Raw genomic sequence first — 9,583 nt, 5'->3', positions numbered from 1 at the left:
TGACTGCCACTGATTACTGATGGAGTGTTTTAATAAAACTCTCTCTTTTAATTCTGAAATCACTTTCCTGAGAGGTAAGAATTTGTTCAGACCCCATTGTTTTAGATATGAAGTTAGAATTGCCTTTGTTAGGTGCACCACTTTACGTTTCTTCAACCTTAACTTCATCTGCCATTTTTATTGCCCATTTACTCAGAATCATGAAATCCTTTTGCAGCTCTTTGCCGTCAACTTTTGGCATTATTTTTTTTTTTAATTTTTTTTTAATCCTAAACAGCTCAGACTCTTTTACCTTTGTGTTTATCTCTGTTTCTTGAATGTATTAGAAAACGTGCAACAGCCTATTGCCATGTGCTGCCCCCTTACCTCCTGTCCTAGGATAAACAGCACTTGCGGACAGGAAATAGCACACACATTTGGGTGTATTGCCAGACTTTGAAGCCATAATGCAAGGCAAGGGGGATGCTATAAGGATGCTGGGGAGGGACTCTTCATTAGGGACTGTAGTGATAGGACAAGGGGTAACGGGTTCAAACTTAAACAGGGGAAGTTTAGATTGAATATAAGGAGGAAATTCTTTCCTGTTAGGGTGGTGAGGCACTGGAATGGGTTGCCCAGGGAGGTTGTGAATGCTCCATCCCTGGCAGTGTTCAAGACCAGGTTGGAGGAAGCCTTGGGTGATATGGTTTAGTGTGAGGTGTCCCTGCCCATAGCAGGGGGGTTGGAATTTGATGATATTAAGGTCCTTTCCAACCCTAACTATTCTATGATTCTATGCTGCCTCATACCTGTGTTGGTTTGTTCTGATGTGGATCAGGGCTAGTCAGCCTTTATGAAAGTATGACTGAATAGCACCATGCCTCATGTCTAGGGTGGTCACAGAGGTGGAGATGGATTACTAGCGGACCAGGCATGTCAGCAAGTGTTCAGGAGTGGATTGTCAAGTCAGACTGTACACCTGGGAATTTTTGCCCAGATATTTATATGGAAACATGTGATGAAATCTGTAGTTGTATGTGCCTGCCTCCACTGCCAGGCACAGGGGCAGCTCTAGCTCCATTTGGGGTCTCTTCTACCTCAGCTCCAGCTCTTAACTGAGAAGAAAATGTTGAGAGCCCATCTTTAGAGGCTTTCCCACCTCCTGGTTAAGTGAGTTCTATCTAGCAATTGTCAGCGCATTGAGTTCACCTCTCTGGGAATTTCTTGTGTTCAGTATAATGTTTAAGTACAGTGTAATTTGGGGTTGGGGTGCTGGTGTTCGAAAGGCACAAAGGCTTATGGAATAGGCAATGGATTTCTCCACGGGACAGTTGCAGATGCAACTATTTTCTTCTAACTGAGAATGGATATTGGTTACTTGCTTCTTCTTTGCTCTGTCCCAGTGAATGTATCAGGATTGCTTCCTAGTCCAGATGTTTGCATCTGCTAGATTTCCATGTTCATGTGTTAAGCAGTTGTTTAAAAAATGACAACAAAAAACCCCACTAGTGGACCTGTGAGATAGGATTCTTCCTTTGCAAAAGCTACATAGGGTCTTCCTAAATATACTTAGCTTTATGTCTATTTTGTTCTTATGGCACTTCATTCAGCTGATCCAACTTGGACAGCAGGAAAGCTAGCTTTTAATCCTCTGGATTCACCTAAGAATATCTGTGTGAAAAACTGGAATCATATTTTCCACTGTTCGCCCTTTTCAATAAGCAGTTTTAAACATTTATTCTTTTACTTCAGGTTTCGGTTTATAGATGAGAAGAGACATCAAGAAGGTTAAGTTAGGAAAATATTTCTGTTAAGAATATACTTTAATCATAGTCCCACATGGAGCTGCTTGCTCTGTTTTTTGGTCATGATCACATAATTTTTCTACCATTGGAATGAAGTTTGAGTCTATCTTTTTGTGAGTTTAGGAATGATTGACCTGTGTTCCATACAATGATCAGAGATGCAGGAATTCTGTGACTATCCAGCATCAAGAATGAGCTGTTTGCACTGCAACTTCTTAAACTTGCCCAAAACTTCCCTACCAGGGGCTGATTTTTCCATATCAGAAGTGGTGAAAAATGCGTCTGAAATTCCGGTGGCTCTTGAGGAAGTTGAAGATGAGCATGCAAGAAGAGACAAGGAATGAGTTTAGGATTCTGCAGGCTTCATGCTGTACAGGGAAACACTGTTTGCTGTGAAACCTGTCCTTTCAGTTTCAGGCCTTCAAACCTATGTCTACCGGATGCCAGTCCCAACCACAGAGCTGCAAGCTTGACTGGAAGGCATCAGCCAGCCTTTCTGTTGAAGAAATGCTTTGTAGCCAAGCTGAACCCAGGACAATTAACTAGAAGGAATTGCAGTCTCTACTCCCTGCACTCGTGCACCATTCATGCATTTTGCATTCAAGTCATAGATTTAAGGGAGGGAGGGTAAGAAATGGGACAGGGCAAAGAAAATCCTGAAAGCAGGTGTTTTATTAAAATGCAATTAAATTATTCTTTTAATTCTATTTTGTAAATGTAGAACAAAAGATATTTGGCAAGACTCTTTTTCTCCACATGCACCCCTTCTCCACACGAATTTATTTACTGTAAATAATACAAAGTGGTTGTAAAAAAAATTATTGGCAAATTTGTATTGCTTCTGTTTCTCTAGGGAAGTATTTCACTTGAGGCCATAAGCAATTCCAACACTTAAGGGACTGAAGAAGTGAAAATGTTTGTACGTTTAAAAGCAGGATTAGTCTTTTAAAGAAAGGGATTTCTTCTGTTTGTTTGGTTTTGGGTTTGTTTGGGTTTTTTTTTTAACCCACTGTGGCATTTTTAAAATGGCTGTATTAATATTTAGGCTAGCTTCTGTTATTATGAATTACAGCAAAATGTTACTAGCATAATGGGGATAGATAGGTATTTGGGTGTTGGGAGAGGGGAACAACTCAAACTTCACATATACCATGATAGATTCTGGACTGGTTGCCACTACCCAGGAAGTGTATTAGGGATTACAATATTAATTGAAAGTAGCAACGATAAAGGACATAAATTGTTAGTAACTAATTATCAGGTGAAAAGATGGAGAACAACATGGGTATTTTCATGTATTTTTTACATCCATAGTGTGCTTACATTTTGACTGTGAGCTCAAAAGGCGTATAGAAGGGAAAAATGGGCAGGCTTCCATGTTGGTGCTCATCAGCCAGGACAACAGACAATAATCAGGGATGATGGGGATCTGTGAAACCTTGAGTGGGATACAGGAGGTTAATAAGGATCATCTGTGCTTTTCCATAATAACACACAGCATACTGATATCACTGGTGGGGTAAAGTGTGCAGCATTGCCTGACCGAAATGAAACCATGCACCGGGTGAAGTGCTTCTCTCTATAGTGCTACTTAGTCTATGCAGGGCTTATTACTTATGTGGGTACCATATTTTCAGGGCTAAGATTGTTCAGTTTGGAAGAAAAGATCTTGATGAGACATCTCCAAGATCTTAGGGTCAAAGGCTATGTCCAGTCCTCCCCCAGGTTTGCAGCGGAATATCATCTGATACGTGACAGTAAATTTTTTTGTGTAGTAATGATCCCTTAGCATATGTGAAAACTTATCCTTCCCTTATCTGAGCCTGCAGCTCCAGTTCTTGCTCATTTTCAGCAGTATTTGCTGAAGGAGGCCAGTTGTAAGGATTACTGATGTGAAATATGCCTGTTCCTCAAGAACTACCTAACCAATTCCTGTGATTGGAAGGCCTGTGTGTGCAAGAAATCACAGACTTCTTCCTAGTGTTTTGGAGATGTGACACGCTTTCAGTATTCACTGTCTGCCTTGGGACCACGTGATGCAACCTAGAGCACGTGTGTACCAAAGCGATAGGGTAGAGAATCTAAACAGCATTGAAAGCTTTGGTTACTTTATATTGGCAGCAAGCTTCAGTGCACCTTGTTCCAGCTGTGGATTACTCATTTCCAAAGTATCTCTTCTGTGCTGGTGCAAAGGAGAGTCAGCCTTTTTAAGTTAATTCGCAAGTTTATGAGAAGGACAACAAGTAAGCAAAGAAAGAAGGAAATGGGATGGTGACATTTTGAACTGATGATTAACTCTGCAGAGATACAGGGGACCAGCTGACATTTTCTTATAGTGTGATCAGGAAGACCTGCCAGTGTGGAATTGTATTAGTCAATCTGTGAACTGACAAGATACATGGACTAGTGTTTGCAAGAAAAAACAAGATTTAGATGGTAGATAGAAGCCTTTATCGTCTTAATTCCAATGGGAATCTAAAGATAAATGGTAGTTCTTTCCTAAAGACCAGCTACTTTTTTTACCAACAAACACAGGAATTATTGTCAAAAGCTTTACAGAAGAGATGATCCCACTATGAGTATTTCCAGATTTCTAGGACCCAAGCAATTAGCAGCAGCTGGTTTTAAGTATCTGATACCAGAAGGATCACAAATGTTGAACAACAGAGCTATTAGATGTACTGGAGAACAAAGAATCTGATCATCACTTAGTTAGAAATTAATATTTCTGTTCAGCACCATCTAAGAATATAAAAATCCCAGAAGCATAAAGTAAAAATATTGAGGTCTGAAAATAATAGGACCTGGAGGACCATCAGATTTTCATCAATTTTGCCTTACACACAGTAAGAGCAAAGTGGTCAAAATAATGACCCAGTGTAAGTGCTAAATGAGAGAAATTGCTAGGGAAAAAATGAGGTTTGGTGGGATCATGTCCTTTTTAGGGTAATAAAAATCACTGTTCAGCTTCAAAATATGAACACAAACTGCAGTGAGAAGGGAGGTGGAGATTATTAGGGAGTGACCGAGATGTCTGAAATATCTGTCTTTTCTGTGGTCGCTATTCTAAAGCTTAGAACAAGAATTACACTATTTCAAGTAATTTTTAATTTACCTCATGAAATAATGTCATGCTTTCTTTTCTCAGCCATGAGCATTTTGCTTTTTCAACTACGTATTTCAAGTCTCTCAGCAGCCAGGTAGGCAGAAGGGAAAAGCTGTTGTTATTGAGGCTTATATTGCCTTACTTCTCCCTTGAAAGCAAACTGCTCTGAAAGTACTGTGTAAAATGAGAAAGTTGGGAGTGAAGTCTGACAGCCTGCCAGCATTCAGTACTCCATAGGAAACAGAGTCTCTTGGTTTTGAGTGCTATGGGTTTCTGTAGAGGATTTTTTGAAAGGGATTCTTGCATTTGAAACTGGAAGATTAAAAAAAAAGAAAGAAAAAGTTATCATGTAAGTGGGGAAAGTGGCAGGTTAGAATGAGTTGAATGACAAATAGCTATGGATATGCAGACATACAAATAGGCTGGAAAGCAGGTTTTGTTACCAGGGATGGTATAAACAACTCTATTGTTTTCTCTCTCCTTTTGCTGCTTTTCATGGAATAGTCTGACTTTTCTCTCTTTGTATTCTGAGAATAGAAACATTTCAGGTTTTGAGAAATTAGTTTTTCATATTTCTTTCTGTGGATAAAATGTTGTTCCTTTTCCTGTGAGAGTGTCTTTGACTTCATAAAGAACAGTGATTTATTTCTGTTCTGTGGTGGGGCTTTGTTTTCGTTTTGTGTTTTGTTACCTCACTCCACACTCACCTTCCCCACCCCCTCCCAAGGAATAAATCATGTAGGTACTTCATGATTGCTAGTGAGTCACAATTGCAGAACATCTGAAATTGGGAAGGACTCCTGGGGTTTGCCCAGTTGTATTCTGGATGTCTCCTTCCATGGGGACTCCACAACCTCTCTGGGCAGATTGTTCCAGTGTTTGACCACCCCAACAATAATAAAAGTCTTCTTTTCATATATATAAATGGGATTTTCTATATTTCCATTTGTCTATTGAATCTGGAATTGTCACTAGGTACTACTGCTGAGAAGAGTCTGGCTCTGTTTTATTTACCATCCTCCCCTCTGCTTCCATCAGGTACACACACGCACACACACACACAGTATCTTCCCCCAGATTTCTCTTCTGATAGCTCTTTCAGCATATTTGAGGTGTTCCAATCCCTTAACCATCTCTGTGACCCCTTGCTGGACATGCTCCAAGGTGTCTATATCTGTGTTTTAAGACATCTTAAAAAACAGTCTTTAGTCTGTGAGAAGAATGTCAAAAATTACAGACTTCTAGAGATAGTATTTCTAGGTACTAAATCCAGGATTGTCAGATACCTGGGTGTCAAAGCTGGAATGTGAGGGAGCATCAATAAATCATAATAAATTAGTAAATCGCTGCCTTCTCTAAATCCCACTGCACAGATGGATCTTTGTTATGCCTTTTCAGTGATATTTTTCTTATATGATACCTGATAAATTTCTCGAGGGAATGAGGAGGAATGAAAAAAGAATAAAACCCCCAAACCTGACCCTAAACAATGTTTTTAGTAATGTTTTACTTTAATTAGCAGTTATCGTAGTACTAAAGGAGTTGTACAAAGTCCTTGCTTTGGTATTTTCAGGATTTTGAAAGTTGGACTGCTAGACAATACTACCACAGCTAAACATCCCATAATGTGTTCACCTGAGGAAAGTGATATTACTCCCTGGGCATGTAGCTATAGTAATATTGAAACAGTGGAACTGAAGATTGGGTTCTGATAAGTGTGCAGCTTCCAATGATTGCTGTAAGCAACACCACTTTAAAAAAGGCAGCTTTTTGGAGGACTGGAAATGAGAACTAAACTTTACAGAAAATCTATTCTGGATGACTTCATTATTTGAGAATTAAAATGAACCGCTAGTTATTTCACATTAACTAAACAATATAAGCAAAATATAAATAGTTGGATAGCATTTGAACACAGAATTCCTTTGAATTCCTCCAATAGCTCAAGGATGGTCATGAAGTATTGTTAAAATAGGAGAATAAATAGATGCCAACAAATGTGCCTGGCAAGGCTGGCTCTCCAGTGCTAAGGCAGAATGGGAGTTGCAGCTGAATTGAGAATACCACTGATACTGCTCTGAGAAGAGTAACATGGCATGTGGGATTTTCATAAACTTGCTTTGAGGCAAAGTGGGGAAAAGAAAGTAAGTTGCTATTTATGGCCCAAGGGAACCTTATCCTTGAGGTGTGTGGTATGAAAGATTATTTGCACGTTTCTGAACTGCAAAAATAGTTACAGTTCCAAGGGTTGAAGAAATCCCTATGCCATAGCTCAGGGTAGGACTACTGTTGTCATTAATGGTGAGATACTGCCACCTTAACAGCATGCTGAGGTTTTTTTGTCTGTGAAGTACCCCAATATCCATAAACTCAGACTCCCTTTGTAAAATGTGCTCAGTTCCCTGAGATACAGAGCTCCCTTTTTGACAAGGTACCTTTCTTTCCCTCCCTAGTGGGTTTGGTGGTTTGAATCCTTTTTTTCCCCCTCATACATCTACTCACATAGTACACAGAATTAGTTACTCAAGTCTCTGATCCCCCAAGTGAAGTGAGACTGTGGGCTGTTCTGCTCACCCTAAAAAGCATATCCAGCACAACTGAGGGGGAAGGGGAAGGATAACTTGTGTTTTGCTGATTAGCTGGAGATGGGCCAAGGGAAGTCCTGGAGGAGCAGGCTCTGCTGAAATGTTTGCAGACAGCTTGCAGGCAGCAGAAAGAGGAGGTTTATAGACCTGAGGAAAAGTACCAATATTTTGAGGATGGGCATGGGATTAATTTAGGTTGACATAATAACTCTTCAGCAAAAGGATTGGTTCTAATCCATTGTTTTAAAACACATACCAAAAAATACCCCTGAGTTAGATCTCTCCATTTTTATGGTAAATCCACCATTTTAAAGAAGTTGCAGGTGCTTGTTTCTTGACTACATGTCAGTGGTTTGCAGGCTGTTATTGGAAAGAAGGCAAAGAATTAATGGTGAAAGCAGTTACTTACATGATTCAGTCCTGTTTCTTTCCCGACAATAAAAAGTGCTGTGCTTGAATAGAAGAAGTATCAAAGAGCAGGAGAAAGAACCAAATGGCAGGAATGTCAAAGGCTCAAGACTTCTTTTTTACTTCCCTTCATATAGCACTCAGACTAAAAAAATAATTCACCCTAGGATTTCCTTAAGGTTTTTTTGGTCTGCTTTTATTCAGGGTATTTCTGTGCTTCTCTAGATTTGTTCCTGCATGTCTGCCTAAATTGATCTGTTTCCGGAAGATTTTAGTCCAGGCTGCAAGAGCATTTCCTCTCAAAGTTTTGGGCTTCCTGTAACACAGATTGGCTTAGTAGTAATGTCTTGCTCAAGAAAAGCTTTGTGTTCTTCATTTGTAGCCAGTCATTGGAAACTTTTCATTATCAACATGGTACAGGAAATTAAGTAGCATACAAAATATTTAAGACACTTTGGACATGTATTGCAGTACCTTTTTTATTCATGAATTATTTTCACCTTTTTCAGTGAACTGCCTTTTGCATGTTTTAGAAAAGCCTTCTTTGAGCAAGGATTTGTAGTACAGCTTTGTTTGTCCAGTTCTCTGCTCCCCAGTGCAAAAGAGAAACGGAGCTGCTGGAGCAAGTCCAATGAAGAACTACTAGAATGATTAAGGGTCTGGGGTATCTCTCATATGAGGAAAGGCTGTTCACCTAGGGAAGAGAAGGCTCAGGGGACATCTGATTAATGTAAGTATCTGAAGGAAGGGTGTCAAAAGGATGGGACCAGACTGTTCTTGGCAGTGCCGGATGATAAGCTGAGAGGCAGGGGGTATAAACTAAAACACAGGAAGTTTCATCTTAACATGAGGAAAACTTCTTTAATATGAGGCTGTCTGGAGAAGTTGTGGAGTCTCCTTCCATGGGGATATTCAAGAGCCATCTGAATACAGTCCTGTTCCGGATGACCCTGCTTGAGCAGGAGTTTGGACTAGATGACCTCCAGTAGCCCCTTCCAACCTCAGCCATTCTATCATTAGTCATTTGTTTTCATTCTAGATTCTGAAATTTCTGTGTCGTAGTGCCTGAATTAGCTAAAGGCAGCAATGTACAATTAAAGGACTGGCAGTCGGTTATGGGTGCAGAAAACAGGATTTCAGGCCAGGCCCACTGAATGCAGTAGGTTAACTAGGGTAGCTTAGGATCAGGTTATGGTCATTATAACTTCTTTTGTAAGTACATTTAACAAGTCTTGCATGAAGATCGTCACCTTGCTATTCTCAGTGAACTTTTCTTTTACTGCCTACCATCAGTATGTGTAGATGGTTTTGGAAGAATAAGAGGATGTGAAATTGAGAGATGTGCTTTTACTTCCTTCCCTCTGGTGAATTAATTTCATTGAAGATTTGGCTTTAGTGTTGTGGTTTTTTGATATTCTTTCAAACAAAGTAACTTTCTGCTTTGTGAAGTCATATGTGTACCGAGTAATTTATTTCCTGGTAGCCTCATTTGCCATCTCCATTGGTAGCTAGGTATTATGTAGTCATTTTGCAGTTATATGAAAGCTAAATCAAAGTCACTGCAAGTGATTTATAGAGGGATTATTTCCCTTCTGTTTAAATGGAAGGATATGATTTCTGGTTAGCTGACACGTATGGAAAGTGTGTGCTCCACAGGACTGGAGAATTTCCTGAAAACATGTGAATTAATTCGCTTACTG

The sequence above is a fragment of the Pezoporus wallicus genome, unplaced genomic scaffold (assembly GCF_028554395.1).
Source record: "Pezoporus wallicus isolate ANWC-B61680 ecotype Strahan unplaced genomic scaffold, APGP_CSIRO_Pwel_v1 contig_2439, whole genome shotgun sequence".
Taxonomy (NCBI): Eukaryota; Metazoa; Chordata; class Aves; order Psittaciformes; family Psittacidae; genus Pezoporus; species Pezoporus wallicus.
The sequence above is the reverse complement of the archived record's forward strand: the minus strand, read 5'-3'. Positions refer to the sequence as shown.